The sequence below is a fragment of the Pectinophora gossypiella genome, chromosome 10 (assembly GCF_024362695.1).
Source record: "Pectinophora gossypiella chromosome 10, ilPecGoss1.1, whole genome shotgun sequence".
Classification (NCBI taxonomy): Eukaryota; Metazoa; Arthropoda; class Insecta; order Lepidoptera; family Gelechiidae; genus Pectinophora; species Pectinophora gossypiella.
The window spans coordinates 6,910,689-6,933,959 of record NC_065413.1 but is presented as its reverse complement, the minus strand read 5'-3'; the positions used below and the strand labels follow the sequence as shown (position 1 = coordinate 6,933,959).

At 36.5% G+C, this 23,271-nt stretch overlaps 1 protein-coding gene across 1 annotated transcript in view; it reads left to right on the top strand.

Moving 5' to 3' along the window:
• Positions 1-23,271, top strand: part of LOC126370217 (protein toll-like) — a 96,574-nt gene that overhangs the window by 716 nt on the left and 72,587 nt on the right. The gene's annotated exons all lie outside the window — the stretch shown is intronic.

Genomic DNA, 23,271 nt, shown 5'->3' with positions numbered 1-23,271 from the left:
GGAAGCCAAAAGTATTCGACATCCTTAGAAAAGGGCGGGCTTTAACGTCCTTTAATATAAGCATATTCAATCATTTACTTAGTACATTTTATCTTCTTGAGCTATTTATACGTAAAGAAATGTTTTATTTATTAATATTAAATATTCTAGTTTTTGATAAAATATCACGGTTATCGGAAATGATAGGTATTATGTGTATGATAAGGTAGCTTCACACTGGCCACACCTTTGGAAAATGTAAACAATAGGATTTAAAACGCAATATAAATGAAATATTATGAAGTTTGGTGAAGTAGACGGTTATGAACATTCATAAGTGTTTCGATGTGGTAGGACTTAAAGCAAAGCATTCGGATTTCAGATGAAAGGATTTAACTTAGAACATACCTCGATTCTAATACCTCGAAACTCAAACTACAAGTCATGCTGCAACTATTTGTCTTTGAGTAAACTTTGGTAACATACGGCTCAGAACATCCTCCAATTAATATTTGCTAAAGGTAGTTGGGTACTTTGCTGAAGTTTAGTGCAGTCTTCCTCTGAAATGGGAACCGCAGTTTGAGATTCGGCTAATACTTTAGTAATACTCTATTCAAGTACATTTCCCAGATGGGCACCCATATGACGCTTCTAAGTTATGGGATAATGATTTAAGATAATATAACTTACGTCTTGTGATATAATAATAATGTTATATAATGTAATTGAACATCAGTTTCCGTAATGTATAAATATTGGGTGCGCAGAACCACCTATTCGAATTCTAAAGAAACAGCATAATCCACGCTAGAAATCCAACGGGGAAACGCCGGCAGCGTAATAAGCACTTTCGCACCGGGTTGAATTTGAAGCGTTTTTTTAATTTTAATTTTTCACGTGTCACTTTGGTCTAACAGAAAGATCGGTGAGGTGTGGAAATTGGGATTAAAGCGATTCTAAAATAGTAATATGGTGACAAACACAGACCACATAAGGTCGTTTATCATTAGCATCACCAAGATGAGGACACAATACCTTAGTCGATTTACGATATGCCTGAAATGAATACTTTTCTATGCACCAGTGTCTATCAGTAAAGGAACATATTTACCTATACACGTAACACCCTCTGACAACACGATATAAACAATATGGATTGTTCACATGTTAAACAAATTCCACTGAAACAATGGATTATAAAGGGCTTAGTGTTTGAATTTTCAAAACCGCATCCGTTTGAACATGAATAATTGCTTGAAGTACGAAACTGTTTCGTTGGATTGCACGATATGGTTGGAATCCTCTTAGCGCCGCAACTCTTCTGTACAACCAACATGTTTTCCAATGACTGGTTGAGTAACAGTTCTCTAAAACGTAATCCTTTCAAACGACGCCCTGACGCCGAGGGTCGTACCTACCTCGGTCTCCTCAGGTCTGTTGTCTTTGCTAGTCAGGAACATTAACACTTTTTTTGTTATGTTACTGTTACCGCTTGCTAAGAAGTCTGACGCCTAAAACAATGTGTTTACGTCATTTCTGCCTAAGAAATGTTATAGAACAGGGGTGGCCAACAGGTCGATCGCGATAGACCGGTCGATCGACGATTAGACTTTCTATTAGGCACGCCTCATAATTGTAATTTTCTCACTTATGTTTTTTCTCTTAATAAAATAAAAAAATGCTACATGATTGTGTACTCAACTATGCTGTTTCAATTAAGATTCTAGAAGTAGAATCTCGCGCAGGGTCTCGTTATTGAACAAGAGATCTTGGGTCCAATCAAGTTGGCCACCCCTGTTATAGAATAACAAACGGCAAGAAGCAGTATAGATTTTCCAACATAGCTTTACCTATGCCCCTCAACAGATTTACAATAATTTAGTTGACAGTACAACCTCGGTAGTCCGGCACAACCCCGCCCCCTCCCCCCAGTTCCCTCCCCCTCAGCTTCCTGCGGAAACGGTCCTTCGGCGGCGGTGGCGGAAGCGTCTGTTTAATGCTGGATCCGATAGCGCTGCGACGGCGAGCAGCTCTCAATTATCGCTGCAGGTCATTCCTGGAACACTACGAGAAACTCTTGATTTACTCGTATACAACTGGAAGGAAGTTAACACGTACGTCGTGGTGAACTTACAATACCTAGATAAAGTTATTTCTTAAACGTGGGTACGCTTTAATCCATTGTTTAGCTAGAAAATAATGAGAAGAAGCTTTTTAATTTCATAGAACAACCTTGTATTTGTTTGACATGCCCGGGTGACTATATCCATAATATAATTTTACGAAATATAGAGTAACAAATTTAAAAATGAAATCTACACGTTCCACAACTGGATTCAAGTAAGTTATGGTCAAAGCACAGTGTTCCTAATGTTACTAGTTCAATGGAGGTAAAAATACTGCGTTCTTTAAGCATAAATCATACGACACTTAGAAAGGCAATTTTTCAAAAAGTAGAGTACCCCCATTTAGAGGTAGTATTTCAAACTTAAAAATAGGTTCAAATTAGCTTGGCAAGTGACCAAGTTCTGTAAAAATAGGGGTGTATTTTGTTCTTCAGCCGCAGCAATGCACTTGTTCCTTATATTATATTGTTGTTGTGAATGTAAATACAAGAGACAAGACACTGCGACGAGTTATATTGCTTTGTCAAGCATCTGTGCAGCTGTAGTTCACAGGAACTATGATGGCTCATAGAACTATCGCTAGTAGTACTAAGACTAAATGTATAGTACACAACAACAACAAAACAACTAGACAAGCATTAAAATATAGCGTGATATAAAACATCAATAAACCTATAAAAAAATTGCGAATGATTTACATATATAACTGCCCTAGGTATGTTTAAAGAAGCAAATATGTGGCATTCATGATTCCTCAGCGAATTTAAAACGGCTCCGAATGGCAAAATTTTCTAGAAATAAAATATATGATATGCAATTGTCCTGTCCGCCATTGCGAATATAAAGACGGAAGACAAGACAAACGAGGGGGACGTCATATTCGCGGTCGAGCTCGTGATGTAAAGAAGAATTTATGTGCTCCATCCATATTGCCCACAGCACCCACCGCTGAAAGCATTTAGCATTCCGCGCTAGATTTATCGTGAAATATAGCACAGTTACAACTTTACGGTACATTTTTCTATGAAGAATGGTGCGTAATTCACAAGTTTGCTCGTATTTTCTAGTGTAGGTACTTGAACAGTTGAATGGACGACAATTTCGTTAGCGATCTAAATTATGGGAAATGTTTAAACTTTACTGTGTTCAAAGATATGATAAGTAGCTTGAATTTTTCTTTGGACCAGAATTTCATTACTAACAATCGGGATCCCAGTGTTATTTCAATGACATCAAAAATATAATCAAGGTAGGTAACTAGTCAGACCTTTAATAGTCATAAAACGCGGCGACAACTCCGCAGATATTTTACGAAGCAACTCAAATATATCCGAGTTACATCGATATTGAATTCCGAGACTGCAAAATTCTTGGAGTCACTGCAAGTTTTAATAAATTCGTCACAAAGTTTCGCGCCAAAGCCTTAATTAAGATAACGTCCTTGTGCAGACTCTACTTGCTGCGGTACTTGAAGTTTAGCAGTTTGGTGTTTGTCTTAGACAACTTGGACAGTGGAGCCGCTACTCAAACAGACGTGGCTCGGGTGTAAGCCCAGCTTAAAACGTCCAAATTAAATGCCCGGACACGTCTTCGACCATCAAATTCGATGGAATAGTTTGCCTCATCAAACGTTAAGTACGACCCTTGCGTTAATTCTCGCATGGTAATGTGATTACCGACTGCAGAGAACATATTTTGAGCTGCTAACTTTCTGAGAACAGGCTGTTATTTTGGAATAATAATAAAGAAAGCTACACGCATGTCTTTCTTATTAAGTAAGTACTTACTAAAAGGATAGGAAAATAGTAATTTATAAGATATTTTCCTATTTTCTACTACTCAATAATTCATTACAATAAATAACGGCCTGCGTGGTCCAGTAGTTGAGCGTTGGGCTCACGATCCGGAGGGCCCAGGTTCGAATTCCAGTAGGGGACATATCACAAAAATCACTTTGTGATCCTTAGTAGGCTGATTGTTCGAAAGTAAGATGATCCGTGCTTCGGAAGGCACGTTAAGCCGTTGGTCCCGCTTACTACTTACTGATGTAAGTTTGTAGTCGTTACATGCGCCATGTCAGGGGCTTTTGGCGGCTCAATAATAACCCGGACACCAGGATTGATGGGGTTAGTAAACTACCTCACAATAGACACGATAAAAGAAGATTGCAATAATTAGAACCACATTCCAATCTCGAAGTCTTAGACGAATTATTAACGCATTATCCAACAACAACCTTTCTGGAACACAGGAATAAACCTCCGACGCTCACATCTGCTTGCACTAGCACTACGACCAGTAGATATATTCAGCATGTTCTCGAGGAGACAAGTGCGTATACTAGCGATCAAAGTTATACGGGTCCTTGTCGCAAGTTTCGTATTAACTGTGAAACTTAAACATCAAAGCAACATCGCACAAACTTGTGCTTGCTCAGACCTGCTACCTGCTGACAATTTCAATAACTAACTTTGTTATACCCTGGCAGTCAAATACTGGATATATATAATATACTTACTTCGAAAGTTGAGAACTTCTGTTTGCTTAGGCGCTAGCTCATTTTGTTACCTGAATAATGTATCAAATTGATTTCAAGCTGCGACTCAATTATAAAGGCAAATCTGCCGTATATTTTTAGAGGTAAGTAACTTTTGTTTTTGCTATTTCTGGATATAAACTCCACTAACCTGCAAAACAAAGTACTACACTTTTAAAATAACAAGTTTTGCTAAACTATAGAAGTTACAGGATTAAAATAAAAAATCTTTTAAGTAATAGATAATTTTATCAGGCTTCTTTGCAATTTATAAACAAAACTAAATACAATTTTTAGTTCTTTTTCATTAGACAGTTTATCTTCTTTTCTTAAAAAAGTTATTATAATATTAAAAGTGTTGTGTGATACCTAGTTTTACAGTCAGTGTATCTTACTAAAAGTAGCTCATTTAAAAATATGTACATAAATAAATCAATTCAAGTCATCAATCACAAGATATACATAACTTTTTTCCACTTGTCTCGTTACGTAACACTACGCTCATATCCATCCATCATGTTAGACAGACACAATATAATGAACTAGTTGATTTCTACGAAATGTCTGCGTTATATTACATTTTATGTATTTGAAATACATAAGTTTTACACGAGTTGTATATGAATTTCAAGTTGTATTTGCGGAGTAAAACAATCAGAAAGTGATCTTCGCAGAATTAATGCCGGATTAAAGACATTTCACAGAAATAAGTAATGAACATTCCCCATCTCTTTGTTGGGGATACGTTCATTAATTTCCGAGGCCTAAGGCTTGTCTCTAAGTCTTCTTCAATCGGATGAAAAACGAATTTGTAATCGCGAATTGATAATGAAAGTAGAGCGACACGGGTCGCAATTTGCAAATAGAATCCAGATTTGTCCCAAGCTTTCCCAAATGAGTTTTTCGCATCACCTGTTTACGAAATTGGATGTATGCGTTTGTGTCAAGTTTTATTATTTAGTTTGCGCGGACTCAATTTCGAGAATTTGTTGAACAGATGGCTTTTTGTAGCTCGTATGTATTCGGTGAACTGTTTTTGTGGTCCCTTTGTGATTATTTACATAGTATCAAGTTTTCAACCCGTCTGTGGTTTTGAGACTATACACACGGTACTAACGCAATAGTTTACAACTTTTGTGAACCCACATTATATAATCATATTTTATAACATCCTTAAACTGTTAAAGTAGTTGAGCAATGTAGCAAAAGTAGTTGCTTGTTGGTGAACTTAATATTGCGTACAAAATGAAGTTATGACAAAAGTTGTTAAGTAACAGCTCAGTAAAACCATTAAATAGACTTAAATTTATAGTTTCACTTTAAAATGAAATCGAAAATTTTAGGAACAACTTAGATTGTGATTGTCTAAATAATAATGTTTATAAAGAAAAAGAAATATAGCTACTTTCTTGTTCCATACTTTTTAGAGCGTGATTTTTCCGTAGCCGGGTTTTGGATTTTAAACTTATAAGTTAAGACTTATATTTCCAAAAATACGTGCTTCCGACACATGTTTTATGAAAGATTTGAAGAAAATACCTATCTGGAAAATATCAAAACAGTTATGTTATCAATTCAATGTAATTATAGAGTAAATACAAGGAAAGCCGCAAGTAAAAGCACATATTTGAAATTTGCGAATTAAGCCCTTTCATTAAAAGATACCTTTCGATAAAAATATTTTTTCGTCCTCAATTTACGCCCTCTAGACAGAGCCACATTGAATTTAGCATGACGTCACGTAGCCTATAACCACCGGACAATTAAGATGTTTCTAGTGACGCCTTATTTGTTATCCTGACAGGTGGTTTAGCAGTTAGGTTGGAACAGATGATTTTTACATACATATATAGCGGTCAAACACATAACCTTCCTTTTTGCTTTGCCGCAGTCGGGTACCAACATAGAGCAATTTGGAGTGGTGTTTGTGCAGTAGATATATAATATTCAGTAAACAATCAGTAAGCTGAAGTTAATATATTATGCGAAGGAATATTCATCATAGGTTGCTATGCTACATAATTTACCAGACATTGTTGCCTTCAGTTAGACCTATAGCTTGTTCCGTCCTCGCCTCATTAACAAGTATAATATGAGATTATTCATTATAGCAGCTACATAATAATAATGTTGGAAGAAACATATGATACATTATATGATAATCATATTTATTTCCTTCTGGTGCAAGTATCCTCTCGTGTAGGAATATTTTTTTGACATTCAGTTTCATTCTGAGGCAACAAAAAATACAAAACCACACCCTATAAATTCATAATATTGAAAAGATGACGTATCTCGTGTTGGTACGCCATTTCTAATATTAAAATGATACATTTCGCGAATTGGTTGTACATTAGCAAATTTTGGTCGCACGCGAATGTGTCGATATTATTCCGTTTTACGTAAATTCAAAGGGAACTCGTTTCCAAAGAATCAATTGTGATGGATTCATTTTGTACGTTTTGTCAGCAATATTCAAATGGTTCCGTTGGAAATATTGCCCCGTAGCCTATATGCAAATTGTGTTTGAAATGCGGAAAGTTTCCACAAGAGCTCGGAACCTTCAATCGTGAAGGCAAACAGTTTCTATAAGATTAGTCGCGAGATGCTCCTCCGAAGTCAATATTGACTCGGAGCGGATCGCTCGCCTTCACTCAACTATTGCTGCAGACCTGGATGAAGGAAAAAGTAACATTTCAGGACGAATTTACTGTTTATAATTCTATAAATAAATCGTTATTAGTTGAAAAAACTTCAGCTGTGACTAACCAAAATTCTTCCGTATACACACTGTCAACATTTTCAGTTTTACATGGAATATTAAAAAAATATCACTATTTACAAAGGTCGATTACTGATAATGATCATTATTACGGGAGTAATGTGCTTATATGTCGTAGACAGTAAGCTTAATTTACCGTTTAATTAACAGCCTTTTTACTAAACGACACCGTTCAACTGACGGCCTGCATGCTATTAAGCCATTTCGTCAAACGACTAGGCATATTGCTTGTATCAAAAACATTTATAACTTGCCTCGCCAAATCATTTAAATTTACTTCCATAGAAATTAAATAAATGTTGATAGTTGTCAAATTGATTGCGTTTATAAAAAATATTTTCACAGCAAATGTAGAAACTCTTCTTAATATTATCAAGTATGTTGGGCCTTAACAGCTGCCAGCTAGTATATTAAATGTCATATTTGAATTTAGACGTTACGGCTGAATATCATTCAGGCTGTTAATTTAACGGCAAATTAAGCTATTTGACTGCAGCCAAATTTGCATTTTTCATAAAGCATTCAGCAACAATTGGTAGTTCATTTAGTCCATATACAGCTATAACAAAAAAATATTTCCCTAAAAGCGGCTCCTTGAGGGGAGTCTGTTCTCATGCTAAGAGCTCTTCTTTCTAGATGTGCATGGCTCGTGACTTATTGTCTAGCAGACACCACGGTATTCGAGCCGTTATTGCATTCTTGTAACGTTTACACTGGCTGTCATGCTGCGATGGACTTTAAATACAATTACTTTTATTCCTTTTTAAATTTTCAACAGCTGACGACGAACGAAAACAATTTCAGTTTGTTTCTGGTTGTTGATAGTTCATGGTTCATCGTCACTTTACTATGTGATTAGAGCGATGTCTTTAGAAGAAGAAAATAAAACATGACACATACATACATACATAAACTCACGCCTATTTCCTACCGGGGTAAGCAGAGATTATAATATAATTCCATTTGCTTCGATCCTGACACACTTCTCTTGCTTTCTCCACATTCATCAATCGCTTCATATGCGCACGCCGGTTTCGAGTAGATCGAACTAAACCTTTCAAAGGACATCTGCAATTTGGTTAATGTAAGTCCTTCTAGGTCTTCCTCTGCCAGCCTTACCATCAACTTTCGCTTTTTATACCGCTTCCGCAAAAACATAACACACATATTTTATTAATGTATTTTAAAAATATCCCGGAATTTGGGACTTACGCCACACCCCGGATACTTCACACAAAAAATCTCATCAGTCTGACGCTCATACTATTGATGACTAAAGTAAGGCCGAGGGGGTGAGGTAAATCTACCTCAGCTGCTGGTGGGGAGTGAAAAGTTGCTGTTCTATACGTATTATTCCTTATTCCATGCTTAAACCAATGAATTATTAATTTATCTTATTATTTATTTATTTTGAGGAAGACGTCCATATAAATTTTCTAAAATAATTAGCAGGGGTTAAATAAGGCTAATTACAACTCTCTACCTAATAGTGGCTAAGTTATTTACCCTTTTACACTCATAAAACTTAAGTAGATTACAAACGTTTTGTTCACTATTTTGATTGTTAAAAGAATGTTCTAATGTAGCAGGGCGTTATTAACAAAAAGTCACTTTTACAATCACTTGTTATTTATTTATATGTGAAAGAAAACATTTACAAAACACAATACACTAAATACACGTTTTGACGCTGCGGAGGTTGGGCGAACAGAGAGAGAATGAAGGGAAGAATGAATTTAGTATGAATCCTGTGAATGAATACTAAACACGTTTGAAATTCCTAAACTAAGGCTAATAAGTCACTTGTGCCACGAGGAAAGTTTTCGCAATTTTTTGTCCCATCATGGAAACTTTAGAACAAAATAGGTCCAGATCGTACTCAGGTGGTAAACTGTTAAAACTGTCAATAAACCGTATCATTTGCCTATAGTATTATGTCTTAAGCGCAATTTCGCTGACATAGTTGGCTCGATTATTATAAGACGGCGATACGGCTCACCACTTACAGAAAGCTCAGGTGAAGCGCGGGTACTTAGATATATGACCTACTTCTGACTAGTCCAATTAGGAGTATAGTCGTGACATTAATGTATGTTAAGTCGTAATTTTCAAAAAATATACTTAGTTTATCTAATTCCTAATTGAAAAATGTCGTGGGAAATAAGAAAATTCCACTTGATATCAACTCAGAATCATGGTCTTAATCATCCCTCAAAGTTTTCGTTACGACGTCACTAACACCCTGTATAGTGTATAGTGGTGTGTCAGGATCGTAATAAGTGGAACTCCGTGGACTCTGCCTACCCCAACGGGAAACAGGCGTGATCTTATGTGTTGAAAAATATCTTATTTGCAGTCTTCTGTCTTCTCTCTTTTTATTTAAGAGCTGCGCTCTTGTCGGTGGAGTAATCGCCTCCATTTTCATTACTCATAGATAGGGCGTGTAGAACGGTGGTTGCCCCAATCGCCTTCCGTTCCGCAGTACACCGACCAATTTCTCAATCGGTGATGTTCTAGCTAGAGCCCTACCAGAGTCCATTTCCTCAGCCTCCAACCAGTACTGATACCGCTGCTGCCCGGCATCAGGGGTGCGCTTTTGAAGTAGCGGCGCCGCCTACTCGCTACGTCACAAGATCGTCATAGAACCTAAGTAGCATTTTATAGGTTAGCCCGTCCCAGTGAGCTACCCACTACGTTCTGCTAATCCTGTCGCTGTTTCGCTGTCTCTTCTGTCTTAATATGTCTTAATTATAATCATCATTATGCCATACGTCTACAGTAACTTCCTCGTAATTAATATGAAACCATATCTCCCCTTTGCCTAAATAACTAAAATATAACATGTCGAGTGTACAATTAGCATGGTCGCGCAATGGAAGTCGGATAACGAAGCACAACCACTCATTGCATGCAACTTGATTCCAGAGCCCAACCCTTACTACAAAACCGCCCTTCTACTTCCTACGAAAATCTCGACTTTCAACCGTACCGTGCTGGGATAAGTCCTTGTGTTAGCTAACGTAGTATTTTAGCTAGGAATGATTTTGGAATGGCATGCAATTTGTGGATGTTGCACTCACCAGACCACGATAGTAGATACTCTGCCGAGTGCTCTTCAATTCTGTGTACAAAAGAGGAAAAATTCGGTGGCTGGCAACATTTTTCGGTTCGTATAGTTGCTGTAATAGAGTTACATCTACTAAGGCGGAAATATAGAATTATATTTTATGTATTTCCTTCGTTCCTTTGTATTTTTCACGTTTGCGCTATTCTGGTACTTACTACGTAACATTTAGTGTCGTCTAAAATTGTTTAATGTGTTGATACGCCTGCATTAAGGTACATTGTGAGTGTCTTTTGTTCCTAGAACGAAGTCAAGGTCCTACAAAAGGTCTGTGCTTTTACAAAAGCTAGAGTCAGTAGTATTTGCCTACAGTGCAACATTTTCCGAGCTTTATACAATATTTTAGATATACCATTCGCAGTGGAGCAACGTTAGTAGATAAAACAATGTTTACAAATCCGTACGAGCTAACATTTGTTTCTCATTACGCCGACTATGCCAGATTCCGCGACTATGTCGATAATTTAACAGGCTAAATATTTACACAGAAGCTAACCAGTTTACCCATTCAACAGACAATATTTCCAGCTCCATAGCCCCGCCGGTTTTTACGGTAAAAAAATGGTACATTTAATTGTAGGTAAAGGTTATCGGTTTTGAAATAAGATTTTCTTTTGACATTTATTAAATTTACGATTTTATGGTAAGTACCTAATAAATAAAATTATTGCTGACTTAAAATTTCAAGTGAGAAATGGAGATTAATTGTTTCGGGGAAGTGAAATTTTTGCTGAACCCAGCGTCTAGGACAGCAGTATAAAGTGCCTTCACAAAAGGTTCGCTGCACCACTTCCTGGGCATTCTAATGCAAATTTTATTGAATCGCCCTGCCATTGTTATCACTTCCAGGCTCTAAGGGACTTCGCATCCACATATCTAAGCCCCTACACACCGAGACTACATTATTTTCAAAGATAATATGAAAATTCTAAAAGGAGATTTTCCTGGCAGTGTTGGAACGAAAGCTTTTTTATTTATAACTAGCTTTTGCCCGCGACTTCGTCCGCGTGGCGTGTTATATAAGAGAGAGATCTTTGTGTGTGTGGGAGTGCATACTTATGCAGTTTAGATTTTTTCATAAGTACATTTTTTTTCCCAATAACTCCCATTTTTCAAAATACAGCCAAAAATAAACTTTATATTTACTAAGGTATGCATGCGTGCTAGATTGAATCAATTGATTGAATTGTTTTTTTTTTAATTGATTGTTCATTGAGTTTTAATTTTAATACACATTTCATCTCTTCCCTTCAACGTTGCTGTGCCCTATAGGGTCCATGTTTTAGTTCCTATGCCTATGTAACACCCTATTGTACTACATGAAATGCAATAAATAATTTAATTGAATTGAATTGAAAATATCTATCTTACGCGGTTTCGATTTTTTCATACAAACGTTTTTTTCCCACTAACTCCCGTTTCCGTGGGAATTTTGCAATATCCTGTTGCAACTAAGCTTTAAGTTAACTAAGGTACCTGCATGCCAAATTTCAAGCGTCTAACTTAAGCGGTTTAGATTTTTCATACAAAAGGATTTTCCCGCAAATTTCCGTTCCCGTGGGAATTCCGGGAATTCCTTTCTTAGTGCACCTCTACGGTACCTAAGCTATGTCCCTTCCAAATTTCAAATGCCTACGTTTAGCCGTTCAGGCTATGCGTTGATATATGTCAGTCACTGAGTCAGTCAGTTTCTCCTTTTATTTAGATTTGATTTTTTCATACAAATGTTTTTTCCCGCTAACTACCGTTCCCGTGGGAATTTTGTAATATCCTGTTGCAACTAAGCTTTAAGTTTACTAAAGTACCTGCATGCCAAATTTCAAACGTCTAACTTGAGTGGTTTAGATTTTTCATACAAAAGGATTTTCCCGTTAATTCGCGTTCCCGTGGGAATTTCGGGAATTCCTTTCTTAGTGCACCTCCACGGTACCTAAGGTACCTGCATGACAAATTTCAAAGGTCTAACTTGACTGGTTTAGATTTTTCATACAAAAGGATTTTCCCGCTAATTCCCGTTCTCGTGGGAATTTCTGGAATTCCTTTCTTAGTGCACCACTACGGTACTTAAGGTATCTGCATGCCAAATTTCAAACGTCTAACTTGAGTGGTTTAGATTTTTCATACAAAAGGATTTTCCCGCTAATTCCCGTTCCCGTGAGAATTTTGGGAATTCCTTTCTTAGTGCACCTCTACGGTACTTAAGGTACTTGCATGCCAAATTTCAATTGTCTAACTTGAGTGGTTTAGATTTTTCATACAAAAGGATTTTCCCGCTAACTACCGTTCCCGTGGGAATTTTGTAATATCCTGTTGCAACTAAGCTTTAAGTTTACTAAAGTATCTGCATGCCAAATTTCAAACGTCTAACTTGAGTGGTTTAGATTTTTCATACAAAAGGATTTTCCCGTTAATTCGCGTTCCCGTGGGAATTTCGGGAATTCCTTTCTTAGTGCACCTCCACGGTACCTAAGGTACCTGCATGACAAATTTCAAAGGTCTAACTTGAGTGCTTTAGATTTTTCATACAAAAGGATTTTCCCGCTAATTCCCGTTCTCGTGGGAATTTTGGGAATTCCTTTCTTAGTGCACCTCTACGGTACTTAAGGTACCTGCATGCCAAATTTCAATTGTCTAACTTGAGTGGTTTAGATTTTTCATACAAAAGGATTTTCCCGCTAATTCCCGTTCCCGTGGGAATTTCGGGAATTCCTTTCTTAGTACACCTCTATGGTATTTAAGGTACCTGCATGCCAAATTTCAAACGTCTAACTTGAGTGGTTTAGATTTTTCATACAAAAGGATTTTCCCGCTAATTCCCGTTCCCGTAGGATTTTCGGGAATTCCTTTCTTAGTGCACCTCTACGGTATCTAAGGTACCTGCATGCCAAATTTCAAACGTCTAACTTGAGTGGTTTAGATTTTTCATACAAAAGAATTTCCCTTCACTACTCTGCTCCTATTGATTGTAGCGTGATGAAAAGTATACTATAACCTGTTCAGGAGTGTGAAGAATAATTGTACCAAGTTTCATTAAAATCCGTCCAGTAGTTTTTGTTTCTATAAGGAACATACAGACAGACAGACAGACAGACAGACAGACAGACAGACAGACAGACAGACAGACAAAAATTTTACTGATTGCATTTTTGGCATCAGTATCGACCACTTATCACCCCCTGATAGTTATTTTGAAAAAATATTTAATGTACAGAATTGACCTCTCTACAGATTTATTATAAGTATAGACTATGCGCAAGGAAAGTCTCAAAGGCACGTATCCATGAAAAAACATCTTGTTTTTCGTAAGTTGCGAACTATCTCAAAATAAATGTATAAAGTTAGAAATGTGTTTTTCGTAGTTCTCACTAAAATGTGGGAATCTCATTTCGGTTTGAAAAGGTCACAGTGCCGACATTAATCAGTAAAGCTCAAATAAATGTAGCAGCTCTTGAAAATTGAATTAGAAAGTACGCTTTCAGGCTAAAAAATAAATTTGTAAGTTACTTTGGACTTTTATGTCTTTCAATTATGTGATTTTAGTAGCAAATAAATGAAATATTTGTGAAAATATTTAAGATATTCTAAGTTAAATGAACTAAGTGGGTACGTAATGGATTCTTTATTGGAAATAATTTTGTTTTTGCCTGTATTTGCGTAGCTTTACTAGAGGCACGTGTCAATGATTACTGGGTAAGTACTTTTATTCTGACCTTATCAAGCGCGAGGGAACTTTATAATAGATTTTATTGATATTGCTTTCACAGAGTATTCTTTTAAGAATAAAAAAAATGACAAATCCACGAATATATATTTTGTTACAAAGTGTATGGTATCTGACTAGTTTGAGACTACTCTTTGTACCTCAATTACGTACATTGTATACATACGTTGAATTTTTCTAATTTCCTCGAGTAACTTAGCTGATTACTTTAGATAGGTATATTGTTTGTTCGCGATCCTAGATAGCTATGATCTGAATGTATTTTCTATTTTAGACGAACGTTGGAATTATATATTATTACAGCCCGGACACTCCATGCAAAAATCTCATTCTTACCGTGTGCGGCCTTACTGCGTAAATGCGAGCGAGACAGACAGTACGCGCTCTCTCCCTTACTCCGTAACGGCTTACGACCATTTAGATTTCCGATACCGACCCCGCCGGCGTGGTCGACGATTTCCCTCAATCAGCGCTTATCGCTATCGACCCACTAGGGTCGATTAATTCTTTCAAATATTTTTCCTCTCAGAAGACGCCCTGAGCCGAGGTTCGCGCGGAACTGGGCACCCTCAGGCCTGTTGTTTTAAACGTTGTACCGGGTGAGAGCCTTCAGCGCTCCCCATTAGTCCGGCCAAGTAGTTAATGCTATCTGCGGCAAATCTACAATAAGTCACGTCAAAAAAAAAACAATGGTGCGGGGCGGAGACTGTCAGACTTTATTCTATGATGATATGAAATAGTCGGTAATATTCAGCGAAGGTATTTTTTAAATTACAGAAATTAAAGCCCGTTGTTCCCTTGTAATAGGGAGCGAGCTTATTGTCATTAAACAGGCACACGTGATATCAATTATCTAGATCCAAACATTAATGAAACTTTCCTAAAAACGATTATAATATTTTATCTTCCACACCAGCCGTCGCGCCTGCTCGCCTGTTACAGAAACTTCCCAAATCTAAAAGTGGAATTCAGTTTAACATTGCATGGAAACGTAAAGAGGCGTGCATAAGTAGAGTTAAGTAATTTATAAGCATCACCTTAACTTGCGTTAGGATTGCAAATTCAAGAATCTGCGTACTCATGCGTCGAAAACACCGGCTGAAATATTCTCTTTGAATAAAATTCATGAGTTTAAAGTTTAAATTGCGCCCGTTTAAGTTCCCAAGAGTCTGCGTGGTGCGTATGTGTTTTACACAAGACGGAAATTACGTTTCAGAATCGCTATTTAGATATGTTCTCTTGGTAAAATTCGTGTTTGATTTTAATGGAGCGAGGGTTTTGTAAAGTTGATAATAATTTACATTACGTAGAGACATAACCGCACGGCTATTTAGATGAAAAACTATTGGGATATATTACAGAGTTCCACCTAATAAGATTCTGGGACTCCACTCTGGCTCCTTAATCTCTTATTAACACACTTTACTCGTGTTTGTTTAGCATCCTCCTGACCTAGTCCGTTTTTAAAACATCCAGAATTATCATAATTAAAGCACATAATAACGGGTTCTTACCGCGTTTAAGTAGGGATATGAGACTCTCGATATTTCGACACTGTTGCAAGTGCCATGATCACGGGATGACAGTCATCCAGCTTTAATTATGATAATAACCGCGTAAACTTAAAACAATGTATCCAGAATAATGTCGCGGAATAATAATGGATCACTGCTATCCTGAGGTACACCGGCTTGCTTCTCAAAGGGGGAGCACCGGTGAGAATCGCGGTACCGGACTTGCTACAGTGACTTATTAATTTATCTTAAGTGCAGTTTTTACTGACATAGTTCAGCAGCAGCTCATTCACGTTGGTCTAACAGAAAGCTCTGTGAAGTGTAGGTGCCTACTTAATTCAACTTGCGATGGATGTACCTTTGACTAGCCAATTGGGATGTGTTCGTGAGCTTATGTTTACATAACATAAATAGCCTATGTATATCCCACTGCTGGGCACAGGTCTCCCTGAATCAACCGGAGGTATAGAACATATTCCACCACGCTGCTCCACTGCGGGTTCGTGGAGGTATTTTTACGGCTAATAGCCGGGACCAACGGCTTAACGTGCCCTCCGAAGCACGGAATCAACTTATTTTATAAGACAATCAGGTGATTCAAGCCCGTAATGTCCTTACCAAACAAAGGACAGTTTCACAAAGTCATTTCGACAATGTCCCCATCGGGAATCGAACCCGGACCTCCAGATAGTGAGCCTAACGCTCTAACCACTAGACAACGGAGGCTGTTATGTTATTTTATCTCTATATAAAGTGACACCGGAATCCGGGGTGATTTGTATTCGGCTATGGAAGTTATTGTCAGTAGTAAGTAGTGACAACATGGTTTGAAGACACAAACAGTTTATGAGACCGAGGCGCATGTATTACGCCGGGCTGCGGTCGAACCCAGGTGGCTACGCTGTGGCCGCAACTTGCGGTGTGCCCCACTGTGCACACTACTCAAGGTATTTTAATACCTAGTGGCTGTGGTCGTCAGTTCATTATTTTAACATGACAAGATCCTGATAATGAGCGTGCGCTCTGTCTTTCTGTATGGATCTGAAGATCACAGCCATGAAGCTTCGGTGCGATACAGTATCGACAATATATTTTTTTTATTGCTTGCGGGACTGATATTTGTATTAACAGACAGATTATAAAACTATCATAAGATGTAGACTCAGCCAAGTTACAAGCGATTGCAACTAACTAAATTTGTGTAAGTTAAAAAAAAATTGTTTATTTGATTCTAAAGAGATTTTAAGCAAATCGTGTTTTTAACGACTTTTTAAAGACTGGCATAGCAGTATAGTTTGCTTTCCAATAGAGAAATAAAGAAATGTTTGCAGTTCTAATTGACACAGTGTATGTAACAACCGTCCTCCTATAAGAACGCTGCGATTTTCTTCCTCCCGTGAGCTCAGTTATAACTCGTGTACTGAGGGAAAACAAATATACTGCGAGCCAAGAAGTTCGTTCCGAGGAACACTCGTAATTTACTCTATCTCCAGTTTTATCTTGTTTCGTTCGCGGGGAGAATTTAATATCGCTTATTTTGTATGAACATGTCGAGCTGTAAATAAAAGTTGCCGGAGGTATTTTATCGATGGATATTTCATATAAACTTTGAGACGTAAAGTTCAGCTTGTTTATTGCTGGGAATAGACTCAGAGGAGCAATACTTTTTTATTTTTTTAGTAGGAAAGTACAAGCGTTCTCAACAAGCTGGAGGCACCTTGGAGTAGGTATTAAAATTAAATTTGAGTTAATTACTTATAATTCAAAATTATTCGTCATCACCACATTTTACTCGAGAACGCTACTAAAGTATCTACGAGTCTCCGCTACGCGTAGCAGTGTGCTACGCTGTAGCAGTCGCGTGTTAAAACAATGTCTTCTTGCAACAACGGCTGCCATTTAGACCGTCTACGATTACTACGCCCGGCGTCATTCCCGTTAAAGACTGCGCTTAAAAGCTTTCGATTTGAACAAAGAGATTTCAAAGAATAAAGAAACATGGAATTACTGAGAAGTTAATGTTTTGTCTTATAGCATCACAATCGTAACATATTTTTTTTCTTACAAGTACTTATACCAATCTCTGATTTGACATTTCAATTGAACAACTAACTAATTCAAATTACAAACACGAAATACCTCCAATGAATCATCGAAACGGAAAATTATGTACTTTTATAATACCGAGATTAATCAAAAAAATTCTTTCACAATATTTTTCTGTGCGAATGATTTATTTAGAAAATAATTGCCGTTCAAGATAAGGGGTTTATAAACGTAAATTTATTAGGCACATTCCAAACGTACGGGCGCACGCAAATAAACGAAATTTCCGCCTCACGTCCAGATTTATTTCAATAACGCTGACGAATGGGTTTTATTATACAAATGGGATATTATGACAAACATACGAAATGTTCATGTACACGTGGAAATATAATGTTACCTAATAACGTAATAGAATGTATTGAAAACAGCACGTGCTTGTTTAATGAGCATGTTTCTACGAAAATATATTGTAACTCGAATGGGTACGTGTTTTTGTACAACAATGTTCCAGTATGTTGAACATCTATTCAGGCATAAGGGCTCAAGCTGTACTAACCTATTGTCCTACTCAGAATCAGAATCATTTATTCAACGTAATTATCATGGATAAACTTGTTGAAGGTCAATATAACATTTTTGAATTTACGTCATTTCGCAAGGTGTTATGGCTGAGGAGAAGAAATGACAAGAAACTGCAACAGCAACACCTCTTTTAAAAACTAACTTTTTCTGTTGTTCACTTGGAAATACTATTTTGAATTATATTAGTAATTTAGGAATTTCTAAGGTAGAGATATCCTTAAGTAAGTTTTAAATATTTAAATAATAAGTTAAAGGAAAATTTTAAGAACAGGTTGACGTATTATATCTAAAACTAAGTTCATTTCAAATTACAACTCTTTTTTAGTGATTACATTATCGAATACCAAGTAATTACGGGATAATAAATACTTACATCGATAAGATTACCTCTCTGTGCACCGATTATGACGTCACCGATTTCAATTTAAATTGCAAGTGTTTTGCAGCTGTAAACACATTACATCGCTTTCTATTTCTGAATGTAAGTAATGCATTTCGAAATATGATATCCAGTGAAATGAGTTGCGTTACATTGAACAGAAATGAAAAATAGTAATTAAAAACATAAAATCAAATAAAACATGTGACCTATATCCTATTTATCCATTTCATATGTCATTGAAAACTTCTCGTTTAAAATCCAATCGCAATATGTTTAAATTACATTTAAAAACGCTGTTCTGATTTCCGTCGAAATTTTGCGAGATTGATTACAAATATGCCGATATCGATATGTAATCGGACCGCGGGGAATAGAGACAAATGTCGTATTGGTTGTAGATTTACAACGCGGCGCGCGCCATCTGGCGTTCGAATTTATGAGTTTAATCAAAGCTGGTTGCGATTCGTGTGAACTCGGATTGCAGGGTGCAAGCGACTGTACGCTTGCAAGGCGAGATACAGGGTGCGAATTATCTTCGCAAATTACTATACAAGGAGTCTTGCTAATTTGAAATTGGATGGTAAAGTTTCATTCTGATTATGTAGGGGAACTGTTAAATCTGTAGCTGTTTCACTAGGTACTTCTCGTTAGTTACTGATAATTTAGTCGAGTTATGTGACATGTTTTGAGGTACTAAAAGATTACTTTATTATCGGATTAAACCCCAAAACTTGCTAATATTGTTATTCTGTGCCCGAGATTCGATCTATTCATACATCATCATCATCAATTTAAGAGCCACGCTCTTGTCGGTGCAGCAAGTAATTAATTAGGTTTTTAATTATTTGATTTCCCTCAACACACACAAGGGACTATTTTTATCTTTTTTTTGGTATATCCCGAAGATTGAGGATTAGATCAGGTTCATTAAAATAAATGAAAAAACGTATTTTTTAAACAGTGTTTAAACGTTTCGGTCGCACCCTGTGCTGCACTCGTTTCGAACCAATTTTTTGCTGCAATTAATTGTGTTTGCGGTTCTACTCGATTTTTTATTGCCCCTAATTAGGGTTGCTCTAGAAAAAATGTAATCAAGCTTTGTGGCGGTAGTAATTGCTGTTCCGTAATTACTTTTTCATGTTCTTGCCTTTTAATATTTTTAAAAGAGAAACTATCATTATTTATGTTGTATAATCTTAAATCTAGAATTAACGTTTGTTTTACATTTAATTATTCACATTTCGTGCGGTTTTATAACTCTATGTTATTTCTTGTTTATTTGCCCTACAGCGACTTAAATACTTAATTACAGGTTTAGTCGTTTTATAATTCTTCTTTATTTGGTAAAGTCGTAAAAGTATGGTGATTAAAGATTTGCTCTTCGTTAAGCTACCATTAAGAAGTTATCGTTGCTGAGCTCAGCTAGACAATTAGTTAAAGGCACATGCAATTATATTTAGTAATAATTACAATTTACAAAGGTAAGTATAATAGACTATGATACCAGGGGCCTTATACGCCTTAACCATAACCCTGGCACTAGCCGTAACCCTTACAACCCACTTCAATTACAAAATTACCAGGATTTTTGATAGAACAATTCACCTTCTTCAAGTTGAAACAAAATAACACAGTTGTTTTATGAACAAAACCTTTTTTATATAATTTTATTTTTCTTTTGGTATTTTTTTTATTATTGTATTTTTTTCTAATGCAAGATATCGATTACGAAAACTATACGAATGTTATTTTAATTTTAATTAGAGAACACGAATTCAACAATTATTGACTCCTACATTAAAAGGAGCGAGCACATATTCGAACAACAGTTATAGTAAAGAGTGATAAATAGTAAAAATATATATATATCCATCTATATTTGTATTTCCAAGTTAGAAATGAATGTTTTCATGTTGCCTTGATTAATTGTGATTTACCTCGATAGGACTCCAAGCGTCAATAGGCTACCAACAACCTAGTCAAATGAGATACTTTTTACGAAACGTCAAAACGAACGTTTACTTTAGAGTTTGTACGGTAATACTGTCCTGTGACGTCATCAATAAAAGCGGTCAAACGCCGTACTCATTGTTATTTAATTCGTAATTAAAATTCCAAAATAAGTCGAAAAGTAAAATGACATTGTTTTTTGATCATCTTGGACTGGCTTCTATTTCTAGATTATTAGTATTTTCGAATTTATCTTTGACCCAGTCAAATACCCTACGTATTGTGTTGTGTGTTACATAACACGAAGGTCAGCTTAGTTTGTTTCTAAATCCAAATGTGATTGTTTGAACGTCCATTCGGGTAAGCGCTCAGTTGCGCGGCCATTAATTGCGGTCAATGCATTTGCAGCTGTAGCCACCCGCTTCGTTTCGTCGTGTGACCCGATATCGATCCTATCGAGGCCTTACTGCTTTATCAATGTTACATTATTTAAGCGAACTATTTAAATTGGTGTCAAACTATATTTTAATAAGGTACTTAATATTTTTGTTAAAGTTCGTGAATGCAGTTAGTTTTTAAGTTCAGTTATACTATGTTCAGTTATATAACGCAGTTAGCTGGAACATTACAGACGGCGATACGACTCACCCATCACCTAACACGTCGGTCTAACAGAAAGCACGGTGAGGTATGGGTACTTAGTTCATCTTGCGATGGATGTACCTCTGACTACTCCAATTGGGATACAGTTGTGAGCTTATGTTATGTTAAGTTCATGAATACAAATTACCTAATCATTATTAATAATTAATATGCTAGTTTACCAATGGCAAAATAGTAAGGCTTGAGGAGATAAGATTTTATCTATCAAAATTTCTAAACACCTTGTCATATTCAAAGAAAAGTAAGTAGGTTTAAGATATCGCAAAACAATTAACTTTCCAATGATAAGTAGTAGCTTGTAACCCCACATAATAAAGTCATATAGATGACTCAATAAAATGGCGATAAACCTACATCTAGATTTTAGTATTTAAAATGTAATCAAGTTGTACATTATCATTATCAACTTTGATAGTTATCTGATCCTGATAAATTGTTGTGATTGTAATGATTTAATGGTATCGTGTTCAACATTCCGTCAAATACAAAGTTTGGGCTCGAAATAAATAAGCAAACACATACATTCTACGATAGATCATGTACTTGGTAAGTATTAATTATAAGCATAGTGCGTTGCGAAGTTTTTCTAATATTACTATTGTCTCCGTGCATACATGTGATTTTAAACAGGCAGTTTGAAGCGACGGGTGACTCCTTCCCTCATTTCTAGTCTTTATGATTATTTAAGTTCATCAAGGGAATCCTCGAAGGATTTTTAATTTTGACTCGTTATATGATAAACTATATAATCTTATCCTTTAGGTTGCTTGGAAGAAATTTCTGCACGAGCAATAAGTCCGCCTGTTGTGTACTTAACTGTTTGTCCGTTGTGTTCAATAAAGTATATTTATCTTATCTTCCAAAAGTTGTTTTCGACCCACCCTTTAAAAAATACGAGCAAATATTACACCATTTAGAAAAGTAGGTCTCGTTTAATCTGCTTCATTTCAGACGTGGTTACGAGATAAATGGAAATTTATGGAAACCCACAAAAGAATTTTCCCTTTTATTCGCGTTATTGAATAGGCGATAAACCACAAAAGCTGTTACTGTAGGCGTAAATATTGCTTTAAGTTATCGTTGGGAAGAGGTATGGACGAGAGGGCCCGCGTATCGCATGCCTGACAGTTATTGCGCTTTTTGTCGGCGAAATTCTCAAGGGAATTCTATTTACTGGCAACGTTGTTGACACTAATGCGATAAGTGTTGGTAAAATATAACATGCGAGACATTCGGGCGTGTTGGCAATTGTTAGGCTCTCTGAACTAAACTTGCTGCTCAATTTTCTTTGTTCCTATGGCTTCGCAGTCCTGTCACTACCCGGACTGGACAGTCCATACACAAATCTCGTTCTCACCGTGTTTCGCATTACCCCGTGAGTGGGAACGAGATAGACTGCCCGCGGCTACTCCGTAACGGCTAATGCTAAAATATACTAAAGTAGCCAACAAAAGAGAATAAGGTAAATCAAGCTCGCTCCTAGCTTATATTGGTGCGGGGCGGAGTATGTCCCTTCTAAACGTAATATTATTGTTATTCTGTGAACCTGTTGAAGTCATTAGGGGGGTTAAAAGGCCACATCAAAGTAATTCATCCAAAAAGCAATATTGCTATTTGATATTTGGGTGCATGGCGCACTTACTTTTATATGCGCAAATGTCAAATTGCAATATTGATTTTTTTAATTAATTGCTTTGATGTGGCCTTTTTAATCCCCCTGGTGATTTCAACACAGTACGTACTACTTACCTATACACAAAAATATTTGTTGTATTATTACTTTATACTTTCTGCAATGATAAAATTTCTCCTCTTCTATCAATCTACCAAATATACCACAGTTACCAATTATGATCGGTTATA